The sequence below is a fragment of the Lemur catta genome, chromosome 10, assembly GCF_020740605.2.
Source record: "Lemur catta isolate mLemCat1 chromosome 10, mLemCat1.pri, whole genome shotgun sequence".
Lineage (NCBI taxonomy): Eukaryota > Metazoa > Chordata > Mammalia > Primates > Lemuridae > Lemur > Lemur catta.
Window position 1 is genome coordinate 53777015 of NC_059137.1, and position 18069 is coordinate 53795083.

At 34.6% G+C, this 18069-nt stretch overlaps 1 long non-coding RNA gene across 1 annotated transcript in view; it reads right to left on the minus strand.

The window, feature by feature from the left end:
- LOC123646273 overlaps positions 1 to 18069 on the minus strand; it is a 96289-nt gene that overhangs the window by 53178 nt on the left and 25042 nt on the right. The window contains exon 2 of the long non-coding RNA XR_006737845.1: positions 9240 to 9304. This is a non-coding gene — a long non-coding RNA (uncharacterized LOC123646273). The remainder of the gene's footprint in view (positions 1 to 9239; positions 9305 to 18069) is intronic.

Below are 18069 nucleotides of genomic sequence, written 5' to 3' on the forward strand. Positions count from 1 at the left end.
ATGGAACAAAGATCACTGTTTCTTTATGGCATCTGTGTAAGATGCCAAGGTGCCATTAAAATGTGCTTCTCTAAAAGAGTTTAGTGGATTTTTTCCCGATACTAGATACTATATGTTTAAGAGGCAAGAGAAACACAAAAGAGGATAACTAACGTAATTTCAGTTAAAGTTCTTAATTTCCTTCCCTTCTCTAACAAAACTCAGAAGAAAGTTATGTAAAAGGAAAAACTGTCAATTGCACAAAGATTTAGAAGGTAGCAATTCAGTCTGTGAATTCTCATTAAATTAGTCCTATAAATCAGATTCTATGGAATAACTCTGAAAAGCAAACCTTATCTTATCCAAGAAAACCCACTGTATATATTTAAAACCTCATAAGATTCTATTACTTATGCTGTATATTGTATTAAGTAAGCCCATTTAAAGCATACACTTTAGCTTCCTTAAGCCAATGTTTTTACAAGTTCATGACCATGATAAAATATATTGCTTTTCAGAATAAATATCCTTTATGCCTATCATAACTATGTTCTACCAATTAAATTACACCAACATTTATGGGACAAAGTTCCCCAGAAACAGACTGTGTTTAATGCCTGCAGTGACACCTACTGGTAATGAGGTACACATAATTCTCAAAGATACTTGAAAATAATAGTATCCTAGGTTCACACTTTCCTTCTCAGGTCCTGAATTCACCATCCACAGCACATTCTTTCTTTCCATCAACTAACTCATTTCAGTAGCTTTTCGATAACATAAAATATACACACAAAACATTTTCTTTTAAAAGAGAATAAGGATTTGTCATGCAGTAGTTTTATCGTCTTTATTGAGTATGAGGAAATGCCCTTTTTTGTTGGTAACAGATTATCACACATCATTTTGTGTACACTTATGTAAAACTAGATGTCTCTCCTTAGCCAAAATGCTCGTGAGAAATGGTCTTTATAAAAAACTGAGGAGAAAATGAAGGGGAGAGAAGATTTTTGCATGAATTGCAAATTTATAGGATGGTCATGGTCATTCCAACCATCATTTCTGAGGGCCCCTGGATATACTCTATATATTCCATGTTGACAATGTAGTCTTTTCTCAAGGGTCTTTTTTATATAATAGCTTCAGATTCCTTTTGTTAACCCTCAAGGCTGCCCTCAGATACGACCAGAGATCCCTTCTCTCTGACAGCATTTAAAGCCAGCTACATGTGGCCACGTCTCCCATGGCGTATCTCCCACAAATTCACCAGTCGATCATGTCCTTCTCCCCCTCATTCCTCTATACAAAGTTATATAAATTATTAAAAATCCTGAGAAGCCCTTCCTGACCACTCTACTATCAGTGCTCTCCCTACTTTTGAATTCTCATTATTCTTTGGTCTATAATACACCACTAAAAAAACTGTTTATATGCTGTTTAGTTACTACCACTAATATTTACCACAGAGTTCATTTATGTATCATCCACGAAATGCTGGGAACATGCTAAACTGGATGTCATGACTTTAATTCTCATGACTCTTCAAGTTAGGTACTGTCATCTCCATTCCTCAGATGAAGAAGCTGACACCCAAGAGAAGTCAGACCTCTGGTTCGAGGTTATTGACCTTGACAAAACTAGGATTCTAAACCAAATTTATCTTGAGTTACAAGCATCTCCTCCTTCCATTATGACACATAAGTGTGTTATCTATGAATTCTTTCTATCCAAGTTCCATCCCTGGGGGCTGCAGGGAACATTTCATCCTCTGTAGGCTGTCCCCATCCCACCCCACAAACAATGACAGCTCTCTAGCAAGCTAATCTTCCTCTGCTAGCCAGCAGAGTTTCAGAAATATTCTTCTGCTTTTGCCTAAAGGTGGAAGTTCCTGGAGGGTGAGGGACTTGGGTAATTTTACGGACAGTATCATATGGCAGCTTCTGGATGTCATGCCTATCTTTGTGGCTCCTCGCTGCTAATGCAGTGGTTCACCAAGGGAGCCTTAAAAAACACCCACCAATCTGTACAATACTACAATGGTGAACACATGTCATTATGTATTTGTCCAAGCCCACAGAATGTACATTACCAACAGTGAACCCTCATGTAAACTATGGACTGCCAGTGAGAATGATGTGGCGATATAGGTTCATTGATCGTAACAAATGTGACACTCTGGTGTGGGATGTTGATAGTGGGGGATGTTGTGCGTGTGTGCAGGCAGAGGGTATGTGGGAACTGTCTGTACTTTCCGCTCAATCTGTCTATGAACCTAAAACTCCACTAAAGAATAAAGTTTATTAATTAAAAAAACAACCAATGCTTGGGCCCCACCCCAGGCCAGTAATTCAGAATCTGTATGGGGTCAGACCTTTGTACTGGTATGTGTTTAAAGTTCCCCACGTGGCTCTAATGTGGAGTTAGGGCTGGAAACTGCTGTGCTAGTGTCTCCTGTGTATCCGGAGTACCTCTAGCCCTCAAGTTGCCTGATGATAGAAGGGGACATGGTTTGTAGCTAAGACAGCCAGCTGAGTTCGCCCTACCCACAAACACTCTGGAGTCATCTCCATGGCAATTTCTCAGCTTCAGTCTCCCTTGAATTATAATAATTATAATATATATTATATTACATACATACCATATATAAAATAGATCCATGTCCCTGGTAAGAGACTACATGTACACCTAACATAGCATACAACCACTCATCTCATTTCTAAATCTTTGTCCCAGAGCCCCCAACATCTGACTCTTTTTCTGTGCCCCCTAAGAGATTAATTAGAGTTGCCAACAGCTGCACTATGGGTTTGATTTCTACTCCCTTCTCCCCCCCCCCCCCCCCCGATTCGGCCCTGAATTCCTGTAGCTCTTTTCTCCTCTCTTGTCATTATCTTTCATCAAGTCTCTACCCAGATGAGTTTATTAAGATCATGACCTTCCCCCAGTGTTATAATAATTCCCTGCCCTGGGGGCAGCCCTGCCATGCTGCTGCTTCTACTATTAACCTGACAAATGATAAATCCAGCTTTAGCACTCATGAAAATGTTCTCACACCCCGGTTACCAAACGAATCATAAGATTTCTAAGTGCATCCTCTATACATTTTTACCTGGCTCCTAGGCATAAGTGAACATCAGTCCCTCTTCATTTTACTAGACTGCAAGCTCTTTGAGGGCAGAAGATATACCTTATTTGTCCCTACCACTTATCACAATGTTTGATAAACCTACTAGATATTATTTTAAATTAATGAATTAACCTTTCACCTTCCTGAGGTTCTGTAGCATGTTTAAGACGTTAACACTATCTACTGCCATTATTAAAATATGCCCTTGATCCATTTTTTCCATCCGAGGCAATGTGAGTTTCTGCTAAGTTATTCAAGTGCTTCATTGGAACACCCTTGACCAAGGTCAAATTGTAAGACAGTTACACAAACCATTTAGTAACTTTGGGGTCATTTGCACCTCATTCTAAGCAATTAAAAAGTCTACCTAAAGGTCATAACATGTCTTTTTATTAAGTACTTCATTTAGTTTTGGAATAAATGATAAATTATCCCCTAACAGGAAAAGAGGTTATTTTTTTAAGGCAGAACATGGGACCTGCTATTAAGTCCCAACTTTGCCATGGCTTAGCTCCCAAACCACCTCCAAGTTACTTAATGACAAAACTACTTGTGAGGTTTATTATTATGTATTTTTTGTAATAAGACTATGTGCCAGTTATAGGACACATAACAATAATGACAATCATTATTGTTATTTTTATTATTGACATTTTCTTTACTCCTCCATAAAAAATTTTAAATGATAATTTGCAATTCAAATATGAAATCTGTCACCAATCTAAATGGTATTTGGAAAAGTTTGCAATTTGCTAGATCAGCCAATAGTCTTAAAATACAGTTTTTCATTCCCAGAAATTCATTACTTAAAAGTGAATTGGCCACCATAGCTTAGAAAATATTTTGGTTATGTCAGGAAAAAAGCTTAAATAAAGCAAATTGTATATATTTATCATCTATGCAAATGAAGTAATATCCAAATGTTCTACAGATGTTTTATGAGAAATGGACAATCTTAGTTTAACTTAACCACCAGGTCTCTATAATTTACAGCAACATCCTAGTTCTAAGAGAGTTTCGTAATACCTGCCTCAGCGGTAGAGAAGAAAGACCAGGCCAATTCTACGTGATATACAACAGTCAGACTTGTGATCAGATACTGGCATATTTTATCTGCCCAAGATTGTTTTGATGCCCTCTAAGTAGAAGATTAATATTTTAGAATAGGAACAATGCAGCCAGACAGACCAGATGTTTATTTCTGTCTGCTTTTGGCTGTGATTGTTTAAATACAACCTAAGGAAAGGTCTAATGAATACTTGCTGCGGTGATGAAAGTTCCTGCAGCGCTTCCAGGGTTGTATTATTTGATTTGCATTTCAGTCTGATGTCAGGATGCTGGTGGGGGCCTATTAGTTCCATTTTATAATATTTTCTATGTGCTTAATTTGGTATACATTTAAATATATATATACACACACACACATAAATGTTTGTGCTTGTTATTTAAGGTATTCCAAGTAAGGTTTAAAACATTGAAACCATCTGATTTGCATTTTTCAACAAGAACCAACATTTGTATTTATTTATGGAAACATTTTTGGCATAAGACTTTCTACTAAATTATAATAAAAAGCTTTCTCTATCACCCTGGGGAATCTGGCAATCAGCCTACCTCCTACCCAGATCAGTCTTCCCCACCTACTCCTGCTTTCTCCCACCCACTATATGCATAACTTAAAGCTGTGGACTTGTCTGGAGCTGGTGTTGAGGAGGAACAGAAAGTTAGGTAAGACAGCAAGTAAGGCGGTTGGTGGTAACATGGTTGTGATTCCCTTAATCTCTGAGGTCCCCTAGGAACCCACAGATTGATCATCCTCTATTATATTTAGGCAGCTCTATTCATTTTCTGCACAACGGACACAAATATGTCTTACATTTACATTTTATATTTTAAAATGTAATAACACCCAAGAAACTAATTGAATACAATTTTTACTATGGCCAAACGCTGAGAGAGCCACATTCCAGTCAATGTTTAAATTTTCTGATCTACATCTAGCCTCTCTCTCCAGTCTAAACTGGATCAATTACTGGTCCCCCAAATAAACACTATGATTTTAAAATTGTAATATCATTAATTACTGCCACTAAGAAAATAATAATAACGGTAATCTGCAAACTGAGTACTTACTATCTTCCAGGCAATAGCATGATTTAAGTGTACATACTTTTTATATCCATGATTACATTTATTGATAAAATTCTAAGAGGTAAGTATTATTGTGATGCCCATTTCGTAGAGTAAATAGGAAAATTCAAGAGGTTAAAGTAACTCATCCAATATCACACAATCAAAAAGTGACAAAAAAGGGAATCCTATCCAGGAGCATCTTATTTATTTATTTTAAAATCTATTAATTTTATTTCTATTCAAATAAATTAATATCCCTAAATAAGTCTGTATTCTTAGCTACCATCCAGCCTCCAATGGCATTAATAAATAATGAACACAAGTGTGTATCCATTTTTCCCATTGGTTTAGCATTTATTGTATCCCAATTATCATATTAAGAGCTTTAATGTCTCAGTTAATCTTTACATCTCTGGAAATTGGACATTATTAATTGCACATAAGGCCTTTATCTGTTCATATTGACATGTTTTTGGAGGTTTTATTGGAACTTTTTTTCCTGTTTAACTACCTTTATCTATTTAAGAAATTAATAAGATTAGAACCTCCAGAGGAGAAGGGAACTGGGTAGCTGGAAGAATGATAGAGAAATTCACCATAGACCCTTTTGTACATTTTTCATTTTGAAATATATTTTAAAAATCATAAAATTAAAGTTTTAAAATAATAGAGAAAATTCATGAAAAGTAATGAGTGACTATAAAATAAAAGTATTATGGAGGTAGTAAAACACAAAATGGACAATATTAATGGGAAAGTTGGGTAGAAATAAGATCATAATGAAAGCATTCTGGCCATTAATGCAATTAAATTAGAAATAAATAATTTCTAAAAATTAAAAACACATTGTTTGGAAAATATAATCACATCCACAAATAAGAAATATGTTAAAGTGAAAATTATAAAATATATGATAAATAACCAAAAAACCCTCAAAAAACTAGAAAAGAAACCTGTGGAAAATATATGGAAGGTACTATCAAAAACAGGGTAAAGATTAGCTAACTAATACAGAGTCAAACATACAAATAAGCAAATATTAGAGCAATTTATTAAAAAAGGCCAATACAATAAGAGAAGTTTTAGTAAAGTCAACCAAGAAAAAAAGTTTGAAAAAATAAAAAATATTTCTGATGAAAAAAAGAAACACAGAATCAGTATAATGAAAAATTTTACATCAATATACTTGCAAACATAATAGGAAGCTTTTCTTAAAATGACCAGTGTTGACTTACAAAGAAATTTAGAAGACCTGAGTAATCAATAATCAATGAACTAATAGTCAAACCCTCCCACTCCCACCATGAATCAGAGCATGATAGTCACTATTTTATGAAAGATGATTCAGAATTTTTAAAAAAATCCAAAGAGAGGAGGAAAAGTGCAAAAGAGTAAGAAAGAAATGAAAAGCTACCTAATTCCTTTTATAGGACTAGCATAAAAAACAGACAATAATTGTAAAATAAAATAAAATTACAAGCTAACTTCATCTTATAAACATAGATGTAAAAATGCCAATACAATAGTAAATAGGATCCAATACTGCATTACACTAATATTAATATATCATTATTAAGTAGGGTTTATTTCAGCAATGCAAACATGGTTTAACATTAGGAAATCGACAAATGTGATTTACTATATAACCACATTAATGGAGTACAGGCATATCTTGCCTTATTGCCCTTCACGTTACTGCACTTCAGTAATGCGTTTAATTACTGCGTTTTTTACAAATTGAAGGTTTGCGGCAACCCTGTATTGAGCCAAGTCTACTGGTACCATTTTTCCAATAGCATGTGCTCACTTTATGTCTCTGAGTCAAGTTTCAGTAATTCTCACAATATTTCAAACTTTTTTATTATTATTTGTTACAGTGATCTGTGATCAGTGATCTTTGATTTTGCTATTGTAATTATTTTGGTGTGCCATGATCCACGCTCATTTAAAACAGCAAATTTAATCACTAAATGTGTATATTCTGATTGTTCCACCAACAAGCTGTTTCCCCTTCTCTTTCCCTCTCCTCTGGCCTCCATATTTCCTAAGACACAATATTGAAATTAGGTCAATTAATAACTGTACAATGAGCTCTAAGAATTCAAGTGAAAGAAAGAGCCACATATCTTTTACTTTAAATTAAAAGTTAAAAAGGATTAAGCTTAGTGAGGAAGGAATATGAAAAGCTGAGATAGGCCAAAAACTACTCCTCTTATGCCAAACAGCCAAGTTGTGAATGCATAGGAAAAGTTCTTCATAGAAATTAAAAGTGTACACATGAATAAGAAAGTAAAAGAGACTTATCAATGATACGGAGAAAGTTGTAGTGCTCTGGACAAAAGATTAAACCAGCCACAACATACCCTTAACCTAAAGCCTAATCCACAGCAAAGTTCTAACTCTCTTCATTTCGATGAAGGCTCAGAGAGTTGAGGTAGCTGCAGAAGAATAGTTTGAAGCCAGCAGAGATTGGTTCATGAAATTTAAGGAAAGAAGCTGTCTCCATAACACAAAAGTGCAAGGTGAAACAGCAAATGCTAAGGTAGAAACTGCAGCAAGTTATCAAAAAGATCAAGCTAAGATAAATTATGAAGGTGGCTACACTACACAACAGATTTTTAATGCAGATGAAATGCCTTATATTGGCAGATGATGCCATCTAGGACTTTCATAGCTGGAGAGGAGAAGTCGGTGCCTGGCTTCAAAGCTTCAAAGGGCAAGCTGACTCTTGCTAGGGATTAATGCAACTGGTGACTTGAAGTTGGAGCCAATGGCTATTTACCATTCTGAAAATGCTGGGCTCTTAAGAGTTATGCTAAATCTATACTGTCTGTGCTCTATCAATGAGAAAACAAAGCCTGGATGAAAGCACATATATTTACAGCATGGTTTACTAAATATTTTAATCTCACTGGTGAGATCTACTCCTCAGAAAAAAAGATTCTTTTTAAAATATTATTGCCCACTGATAATGCACCTAGTCACCCAGGAGCTCTAATGGAGATGTACAAGGAGATTAATGTTGTTTCCACGCCTGCTAACATAGTATCCATTCTGCAGCACATGGATTAAAGAGTAATTGTGACTTTCAAGTCTTATTATTTAAGAAATGCCTTTTATAAGACTAAAGATGCCATAGATAGTGATCCTTCTGATGGATCTGGGAAAAGTCAATGAAAATCCTTTCGGAAAGGATTCAGCACTCTAGATGCCACTAAGAGCGTTCTTGATTCATGAGAGGAGGTCAAAATATCAACATTAATAGGAATTTGAAAGAGTTGATTGCTCTCTCACAGATGACTTTGAGGGGTTCAAGACATCAGTGAAAGAAATAACTACAGATGTGGTAGAAATAGCAAGAGAACTAGAATTAGAAGTGGAGCCTGAATAAGTGACTGAATTGCTATAATGTCATATAAAACTGGAGTAGATAAGGAGTTGTTTCTTAAGGATGAGCAAAAAAAGTAATCTCTTGAGATGGAATCTATCTCTGCCAGAGATGGTCTGAACATTGTTGAAATGACAACAAAGGATTTAGAATATTACATAAACTCAATTGATAAAGCAGCAGCAGGGTTGGCGAGGAGTGACTCCAATTTTGAAAGAAGTTCTACTGTGGGTAAAATGCTGATAGCATTTTGATAAACAGCATCATATACTACACAAAAATATTTCATGGAAAGAAGAGTCAACTGATGCCACAAACTTCATCATTATTTTCTTTTAAGAAATTGCCATGGCCACCCCTATCTTCAGCAACCACCACTCTGACCAGTCAGCAGTCATCAACATGGAGGCAAGACCCTCCACCAGGAGAAAGATTACGACTCACTGAAGGCTCAGATGTCTGTTAGCAGTTTTTAACAATGAAGTATTTCTTAATTAGGATATGTATGTTGCTTTTTTTAGACATAGTGCTATTGCATACGTAACAGATCACAGTACAGTGTAAACATAACTTTTATGTCCACTGGGAAACCAAAAAATTTGTGTGACTTACTTTACTGAGATATTCACTTTAATGCAGTGGTCCACAGCCGAACTGGCAACATCTCCAAAGTATGCCTGTAAAGGAGAAAACTCTCATATAATTATCTCTATTGACACTAAAAAAATACTTGATAAAATTTTACACCCATTCACAATAAAAATCCACAGCCAACTAAGAACAGACTTCCTCAATCTAATATGCATATCTTATCTATCTCTAGAAAGGTACATAAGAAACCAAGAGTAGGAGTTTCCTCTGAAGTCAAGAACCACATAAATAGAAACCAAGGGCGGGAGGAAAATGCACCTTTAACTCTGCACCCTTTTGTACCACTTTCAGTTTTTATCCTGTACATGCATTAATTTTGGAAATATCATGTATCTAAAGTCAGAATCTGCTTTACTATTTCCTTTCCCAATGTAAGATAAGGACTGTGAAAACCTTGGCAAGGAAGTGAGGTTGTGTAAAAGGAGGCTGATGGCAGCTGGAGCTAGGGTGACAGGGGAGGAAGGTGCAAATAGAGACAAAAGAGGACAAAGGGGACCTGTGGAAAAGAAGATATTAATGGAGGAATAGTGAAATCCTCCAGAAGTTCAATCTCAACCCCAGCCTGGAGTCTAGATGCCTAAAAGATAGCAGCACAGAAGACGACACTGGAACTTGCAACTGGAAGGGCAGCAGGTGTGGAAACAGCACCTGGGTAAAAGTGAATGCAGTGGAGGTGTCCACGTGGAGAACTACCTCTCAGAGCTTGAAGAAGGTCTTTCGATTTATGTTTCCAGATGGTTTTCACAAAAATACCAGACATGCTTGATAAATCTACATCTGGGAGCTCAAAAACCATGTGGCTTGAAACTGGACACCAAACAGCCTTATTGGCAGCATCTGATCTGGAGAACAAAATCAAAGGTCAGGAGAATTTTGTGAGCCATCCCTCCTCCCTCGAGTGTTCTACTTGAAGTAAAAGTACAGTGACGGGATGGGGTGGGCCTGGAGCCCATGTTTCAGGCCCTCAGTTTGTGGGGGCCAGCCATATAGGTGTGTATGCTTCAGTGGCTTAAGGAAACGGTAGCTTTGGGAATAAAATCATATTTCTAACATAAAGCATGTAACACTGATCATGAATTTTTTTCCTTGTCGTTTTAAAAATTTGCCACCACATGAAAAAATTAAGAATTTCTTGAGTGGGAGACTCAAGATCACACCTTAATGTGGAGAGGCTAGACAGAGAACAATGATAAATAATTATGATAGGAGAGTTAGGAATTTGGCTGCTCCTAGATAGTAAATGTTAAATGTCCTATTTACAGCAATACTGGAATATGAGATGCTTTTTGAATGTCCATAATATATAGTCTATAGAAACTTGACTTTTTGACAAATCTTGCAAACATTTCATTTTGCTATTGTCAGAAAAAGCCAACTGCAAAAGCATGCAAAAAAAGAAAATAAAGAAGAATGTAAAGTAACTTCATAAGGCCTGTTCTTAGAGCAGGGAAAAGTACTTTGTAAAAAACAAAGGTTGTGTAAACCAACAACTTTAAATAAAATTAAAAACAAACTTTCAACTTTTCTGATAACTTAAAATATCTGCTGATAAAGTACACGCCAATTGACTTTTCTTTCTTTTCTTCACAAATAATTTAGTTGATCTTAGTCATTTTATATTTCTTATACTATTGGTAAATACAATACCTCAGTTTCACTTCATTGTTGCTTAGGAATTTTCTTGATTTACATTTACTTTGCAAAAGGAATCAAGGAAACTTTCCAAGAATTGTCCCAGATCCTATCTTATTGAACCATCTGCCAAATTAATTTTACTTATCAAGCTTCTTTGTTTATTCTTTTGAGATGCTACACCAAGAGTCGATCAGATTTGTTATTTTTCTCAAAGAAGAAACACGGATTGAATTTTAACAGATGTTCAGATGTTTTAATTTTCAGAGTTTGCAATTCCCACTTGGCTTTAATGAGTTCATTCAGCAATGCTGGCTTTTACTAGATATTGTATGTTCTCACACTTGCTTTTGCAGTTTCTAAATCACAAAAGAACACTAGAAAGGAGAGCTTGTAAAGCAAGTTTATTGTGGGAAAGGAATTCTCACATGCCTGTGGGTTCAGAGTGAGGGAACATCCTTAGCTAGGGAGTGCAGTGTGAAGAGGAACGATAAATAAGTAAACATGCCAAAAAGTAAATTCTCCACTAAGGAACTTAGCAGCTTAGCTCTTCTCAAACAAATTCTAAATCTTCTCTGCTATTTATAACTATCTTTTATTATAAACAACATTTTGTCATTACTAGCTATTACCTGACAAAATTTTGAGTGAAAATATAAAGTTTAATATTTGCAGATTCTGTCCTTATATTTAGTTACATTAAACCAAATAGAATGTCACTGAAAAATACCAATACAATCTTTGTATTCTTTCTTCTGTTTTCAATGCCAGACTCATCAGGGACAGAACTAAATAGTGTTTGTTCCCTTATGTCAATGGCTCAGCAATTTTATATTATGATTCTAATGTTTCAAGCGCTTGGCATCAAATATATAATAAGTTGTACAAATATATAATAAGTTGTACAAATATTAAATAAAACTATTCTTATCCCTAGGGAGATATTGTGCTGAAGATCCTGCCATGATGAAATTGATTCATGTAAACCAAAATGAAAATTCATGCTTGAAATAAAACAGTATTGCATGATATAACAGGTATAAAATATTGAAATTACCAATTGCTATAAATTGATGGCCTGGATTCTAAATCCAAGCTTGATAGGATTGGAATAAGAAACACAACTGAAAGAACAGAGTAATTTTTTTCAGAACAAAAAAAGGGAGGAAGACATTCAATCTTTTTGTACTCTCTTCACTCCGGCGTAGACATAATTATTACTAGATATTAGTCTGTGGTCAGTCTCCCCCCACTCTGACATGACCTGCCAAAATATTGCTTCTTAAAAGCTAGTATTGGTCCAATTGCTTCTGGACCACAAACCGTAGGAAATAGCACAAAAAGGAACTTTGGGTGACAAACAGCTACTAAAATTTTCAGTTATTCAAAGTGACTTATACTTAAATAAATGTCAGTTTAAGGGCGTTATTTTTCCTACGTCTATTGTTTTAAATGACCTCCAGATATCTGCCATTCCGTTGAGAGTGATTTTTAAAAATCTAAAACGAAATATTAGCAAAGTAAATTTAATTTGCACTATTTCAGGAATAAAAGGATGACTTATTGATAGAAAATCACAATATAAAATAACACATCAACAAGTACAATTTAAAAACCAACAAATATACCAAATGCAGAGGATAAAATTCAACAACCCTTCCTGATAAAACTTAGAAAAATCACAAAGAGAATGATACTGAACAAAATGTAGAATGCCTATCTTACATTGATTACCAAAATTATAATCATAGTGAAAGCCAAGAGATATTTTCAATAATATGAGAAAAATTACAAGGATATGTACTATTCCCGTGTGCTATTTGCTTTTTATTCAAGATCCTAGTAAGAAGCAGATGATACACTCAAGCTGGATAATAGAGTCATTACCCAGACATGGGCAATGTGTCAGAGAAACCCCCCCAGACGATCCAGCAGGACTCTAGGCTAGCAACAGCAAGGACGTGTGACCACATACAAGCCTGAAGGGTAGTTGTGTGGAGGACCCGTGATAGGACACAGCGCCTGGCACTAAGCAGGAAGGGGTCTTAGAAATAAATACCTTCCCCTCACTTTCCTCCCAGTTTGATTTCCTGCTAATGCCCTCATTGGCTGGACCTAACCAGAAGCCAGAAGGCAAGAAAGCCCCTGTGAGGTGAGTCTTAGGAGCCAGTCTCTGCAAACACAGCAGGACGCAGGATACAGAGGCTCCAGGGCTCTGGAAACGGAAAGAGAGATACTGCACGCCCAGCTCACCCAAGTCACGTGGTAAGAAGTGAATTCAGATGCAGATGGGAAAGTCTAGCTACAGTACCTGAGCTTTTAATTACCAGGTTATACTGCTTCTCCCTAATTTTGAAATTAGTGCTTAGACGATCAAAGAGAAAAAGGATTTTATCCTCAGTGGCAGCAAAATTCATCAAATTTCTCACACATAAAAATACCAAATTCATAAAATATATAGGAATAAACCTTCAAAATATGTTGCGGCTATGTAAAGAAAACAGTTACTAAGGAATATAAAATATGATTTAAATAAGTGGCAAGGAATAACATGCTACTTGGAAAAGATGGAATGTTGTCAAAATGTCAGTTTGTCCCAAATCAATTTTAGGCTTAACCTAATCTCAATTAAGTGCTTCATAGTATTGTTTAATTGAAATTTCCTTTAAAGCTGGTTTGAAAGAAAACTGGCAGAAGACAAAAAGCAGTTTTTTCTAAAGATTATTGAAAGGGTACTTACCCATTCAATTGAGGAACTTATGGCCAATATTTTAATTATGAAATATACTTTTATACCAATCAAATTGACAGGGTTTTCCCTCCTGTGTTGTTTTAAATAGCCAGTGCAGAGTAGGACGTGGTTAAAAGGATATTTTCACTGTTGCTAGGAGCATAAATTGGTACAAACTTCATGGGGTACAATCTGGCAATATGGATAAGAACCTAAAATATGTTCATATTCTTTGGCCTAGTAATTCAATTTTTAGTAATTTATCTTTAGAAGGTAATTAAACTGCATAACAATCTAGCTAGACAAGTACTCATACCATTATAATAGCTTTTTGAAGTAGACAATATAAATGTTCAAGACATAGAATTCATTAAATTATGGAAAACTCATGTACTAAAATGCCACCTAGACTCTGAGGACATTTGTTTAAAAATATTGTGTAGTGTAAAAATACCCTATGTATGTGTTTTTGACAGGAAAAAAATTCAAAAACTCTAATTTCTTTCAGAAATTGTCTCTTTTCCTAAGCATGCACAGGGAAATGGAGGCAGATACACCAAAATGTTAACATGGTTTTCTCTGGTGATCAGTTTTGAATGACATTAAATTTTTTATATGTCTCTGTATTTTTCAGATTTCCTGTGATCAAGAATTACTTACATAACCATAAGGAGATATGTATGTGTGTGTATATATATGATTTAGAAAATATTTAATTTTAAAATTCAAATTAAATTGCTAAAATGAAAACTCATTTAGGCTATAGTATGATTGTACACTGCTGACGTCTATTGCACAGATTTTTATAGAAGCAAGAAAATAAAGTATATCCTTACACTTTATTTAAGTGAAGAAAGAAATTTATAGTAATATTAGAAAAGGGATAATGATGCAGATGACAAAATTTCAGCATTTTTCTAAATTAGGTCATTTTGTTAACCGTCACCTAGGTAATGGCACAGCAGAGTTATTTTACTAAATAAACTTTTGGAAATAGAGTACTACAATTCCTTGCAATTATTTTCTAATAATTAATGAAGAATTCTTAATATTAGTTGATTAATACGAGAATTTTGTAATGAGTAGTGCCACTCTCCTGGTACATGAACACTGATCTAAGTAATAAAACTATATTTTTATAAAGCACATTTTTAAACACATGTTTTAGTAGCAAGAATTTAACAAATGGCACAATGAAAGCAGAACATGTGTGTATAAAGAAGTATTGTCAGCCAATCAGAAAATGATAGCTTATTAAATAAATAATGAAGGATAATCTATTTTTAGTATCTCATTATTTTACATTACTAGTGTTTACTTTTTGTGTGCAAGTCATACACAGATGCAACAATAGAAAACTAATACCTACATTGAACAACAGAAGAGTATATGGAAAGAATTTCAAAAGTCTTCATTAAATACACCTCAATTCCTATTTCCCTCCATGAAAGTAAGGACTGTTAGTAGATTTAAGTCCATCCATTTTATGAATTTATATACATGTCTGTGTACATATGTTTTTTAAAAAGGGATCAAATTAAAAGTTATTCTGTGATTTTACTTTTCATCTAGTGTCATAGAGATCTTTCCATGTCAGTATATGGAACTTTATTTATTTTAATTGCAACACAGTATTCCCAAGAAAGTAAATGCTCTATAATTTATTTAACCATACCTTCCCTCTCCCTACCTGCCACCCAAGTTGATGGACTTTTGGTATAATATGGGCTTTTCTTATTATAAACACTTTGGCAATGAATGTCATCATAAAGATATTTAAAGCATATGCAAGAATGCTTATTTGAGATAGAATTGAAGAAATAAAATTGCTAGGTCTAAAAAGCTTAACAAATACCGCCAAATTGTCTTACAAAATAACTGATTTGTTTACTCTTCCATCAACAACCAGTGCTGTCTTCTCACACACTTTCACCAACATTTAAAATTAAGAATTTTTTAATTAAATTTTTTAATTGACAAATAAAAATTGTACATATTTATGTTATATGACATGATGTTTTGAAATATATATACCTTGTAGAATGACTAAATTGAGTTAATTAACATCTGCATTACCTCACATACTTATCTTTTTTTGTGATGCAAACCCTTAAAATCTATTCTCTTGGTGATTTGTAAGTATGCAATGCATTATTATTAACTATAGTCAGAATGTCCTCTTGGATTTATTCCTCCTATCTGAAATTTTGTATCCTTTAACCAACATTTCCCCAATCCTCTCCCTGCCCCCAGTCCTTGGTAACCACCATTCTACTCTCTGCTTCTATGAGTTCTACCTTTTTAGATTCCACATGTAAGTGAGATCATGCAGTATTTGTCTTTCTGTGCCTGGTTTATTTCACTTAACGTAATGTCCTCCACGGTCATTCATGTTGTTGCAAATGTCAGGATTTCATTCTTTTTTAATTTCTTTATGAATTCACCCACTGATGGACACTTAGGCTGATTCCTTGTCTTGGCTATCACAAATAATGCTGTTATAAACATAGGAGTGCAGCTATCTCTTCCACGCACTGATTTCATTTCCTTTGGATATATACCCAGTAGTGGGATTGCTAGATCATATGGTAGTTCTATTTCTAAATTTTAAGAAACTTCCATATTGTTTTCCATAATGGCTGTACTAATTTGCATTTTCACCAACAGTGTGCAAGGGTTCCCTTTTCTCCACATCTTTGCCAACACTTGCTATCTTTCATCTTTTTGATAATAGTCATTCTAACAGATGGGAGGTGATATTTCAATGTGGTTTTCATTTGCATTTCCCTGATTCTTAGTGATGATGAGCATTTTTTTATATACCTGCTAGTCATTTGTATATCTTCTATTGAAAAAAATATCTATTTAGGTCCTTTGTCCATTTCTTAATCACATTGTTTTCTTACTATTGAGTTGAGTTCCTTATATGTCTTGGTTATTAACTGATTATCAGATGTACGATTTGCAAATATTTTCTCCCTTTCCATAGGTTGCCTCTTCACTCTGTTGATTGTTTCCTTGGCCTGTGCAGAAAATTTTAGGTTGATGTAATCCCATTTGTTTATTTTTTCTTTTCTTGCCTGTGCTTTTGGGTTCATGTCCAAAAAGTCATTGTCCAGACCAATGGAGATTTTCCTCTATGTTTTCTTCTAGTAGTTTTTCAGTTTCAGGTCTTATGTTCAAGTCTTTAGTCCATTTTTTATTGATTTTTGTATATGATGTGAGATAATGGTCTAGTTTTATTCTTCATGTGTATATCTTGTTTTCCCAGCACCATTTATTGAAGAGACTGTCCTTTCCCGATTGTATGTTCTTGGCATCTTTGTTGAAAATCAATTGATTTATTGATTTATAAAATCAATGTGGATTTATTTCTAGGCTCTCTATTCTGTTCCATTGGTTTATGTGTCTGTTCTTATGGCAGTGTCATGTTGTTTTGATTACTATACCTTTGTAGTAGATTTTGAAATCAAGTAATATGAATCCTCCATCTTTATTCTTTTTGCTCAAGATTGCTTTAGATATGCAGGGTCTTTCATGGTTACATACAAACTTTAGAATTGCTTTTTCTGTTTCTGTGAAAAATGCTGTTGGGATTTTGATAGAGATTGCATTGGATCTGTAGATTTCTTTGAGTAGTATGGACATTTTAACAATTTAATTCTTTGAATCCATGAATACAGGATATCTTTTCATGTGTTTGTATCTTTAGTTTCTTTCATCAATGTTTCATATTTTTCAGCAAATAGATCTTTTACCTTCTTTACATTTACTCCTAAGTAATTTTTTGTAGCTATTGTAAATGGAATTGTTATCTTAATTTCTTTTTTAGATAAGTCATTGTTAGTGTATAGAAACCTTACTGATTTCTTGTATATTGGTTTTTATATCCTGTAACTCTACTGAATTTGTTTATTAGTGGAGTCTTTAGGTTTTTCTAAATATAAGATGTCATCTGCAAACAGAGACAATTTAGCTTCTTCTTTTCCAATTAGGATGCCTTTTATTTTTTTTCTCTTGCCTAATTGCTCTGGCTACAACTTGCAGTAATATGTTGAATAGAAATGGCAAGAGTGAATGAGTATCCTTGTCTTTTTCCTGATCTTACAGGGAAAGCTTTCAACTTTTTATCATTCAGTATGATATTAGTTGTGGGCTTGTCATATATGGCCATTATCATGTTGAAGAAAATTTCTTCTATACCTTGTTATTTGTTTGTTTATTTATAGACAGTCTTGATGGGACTAGAGTGCTGTGGCATCAGCCTAGCTCACAGCAACCTCAAACTCCTGGGCTCAAGCAATTCTCCTGCCTCAGCCTCCCTAGTAGCTGGGACTACATGCGTGTGCCACCACACCTGGCTAAGTTTTTCTACTTTTAGTAGAGTTGGTTCTTGTTCTTGTTCAGGCTGGTCTCAAACTCCTGAGC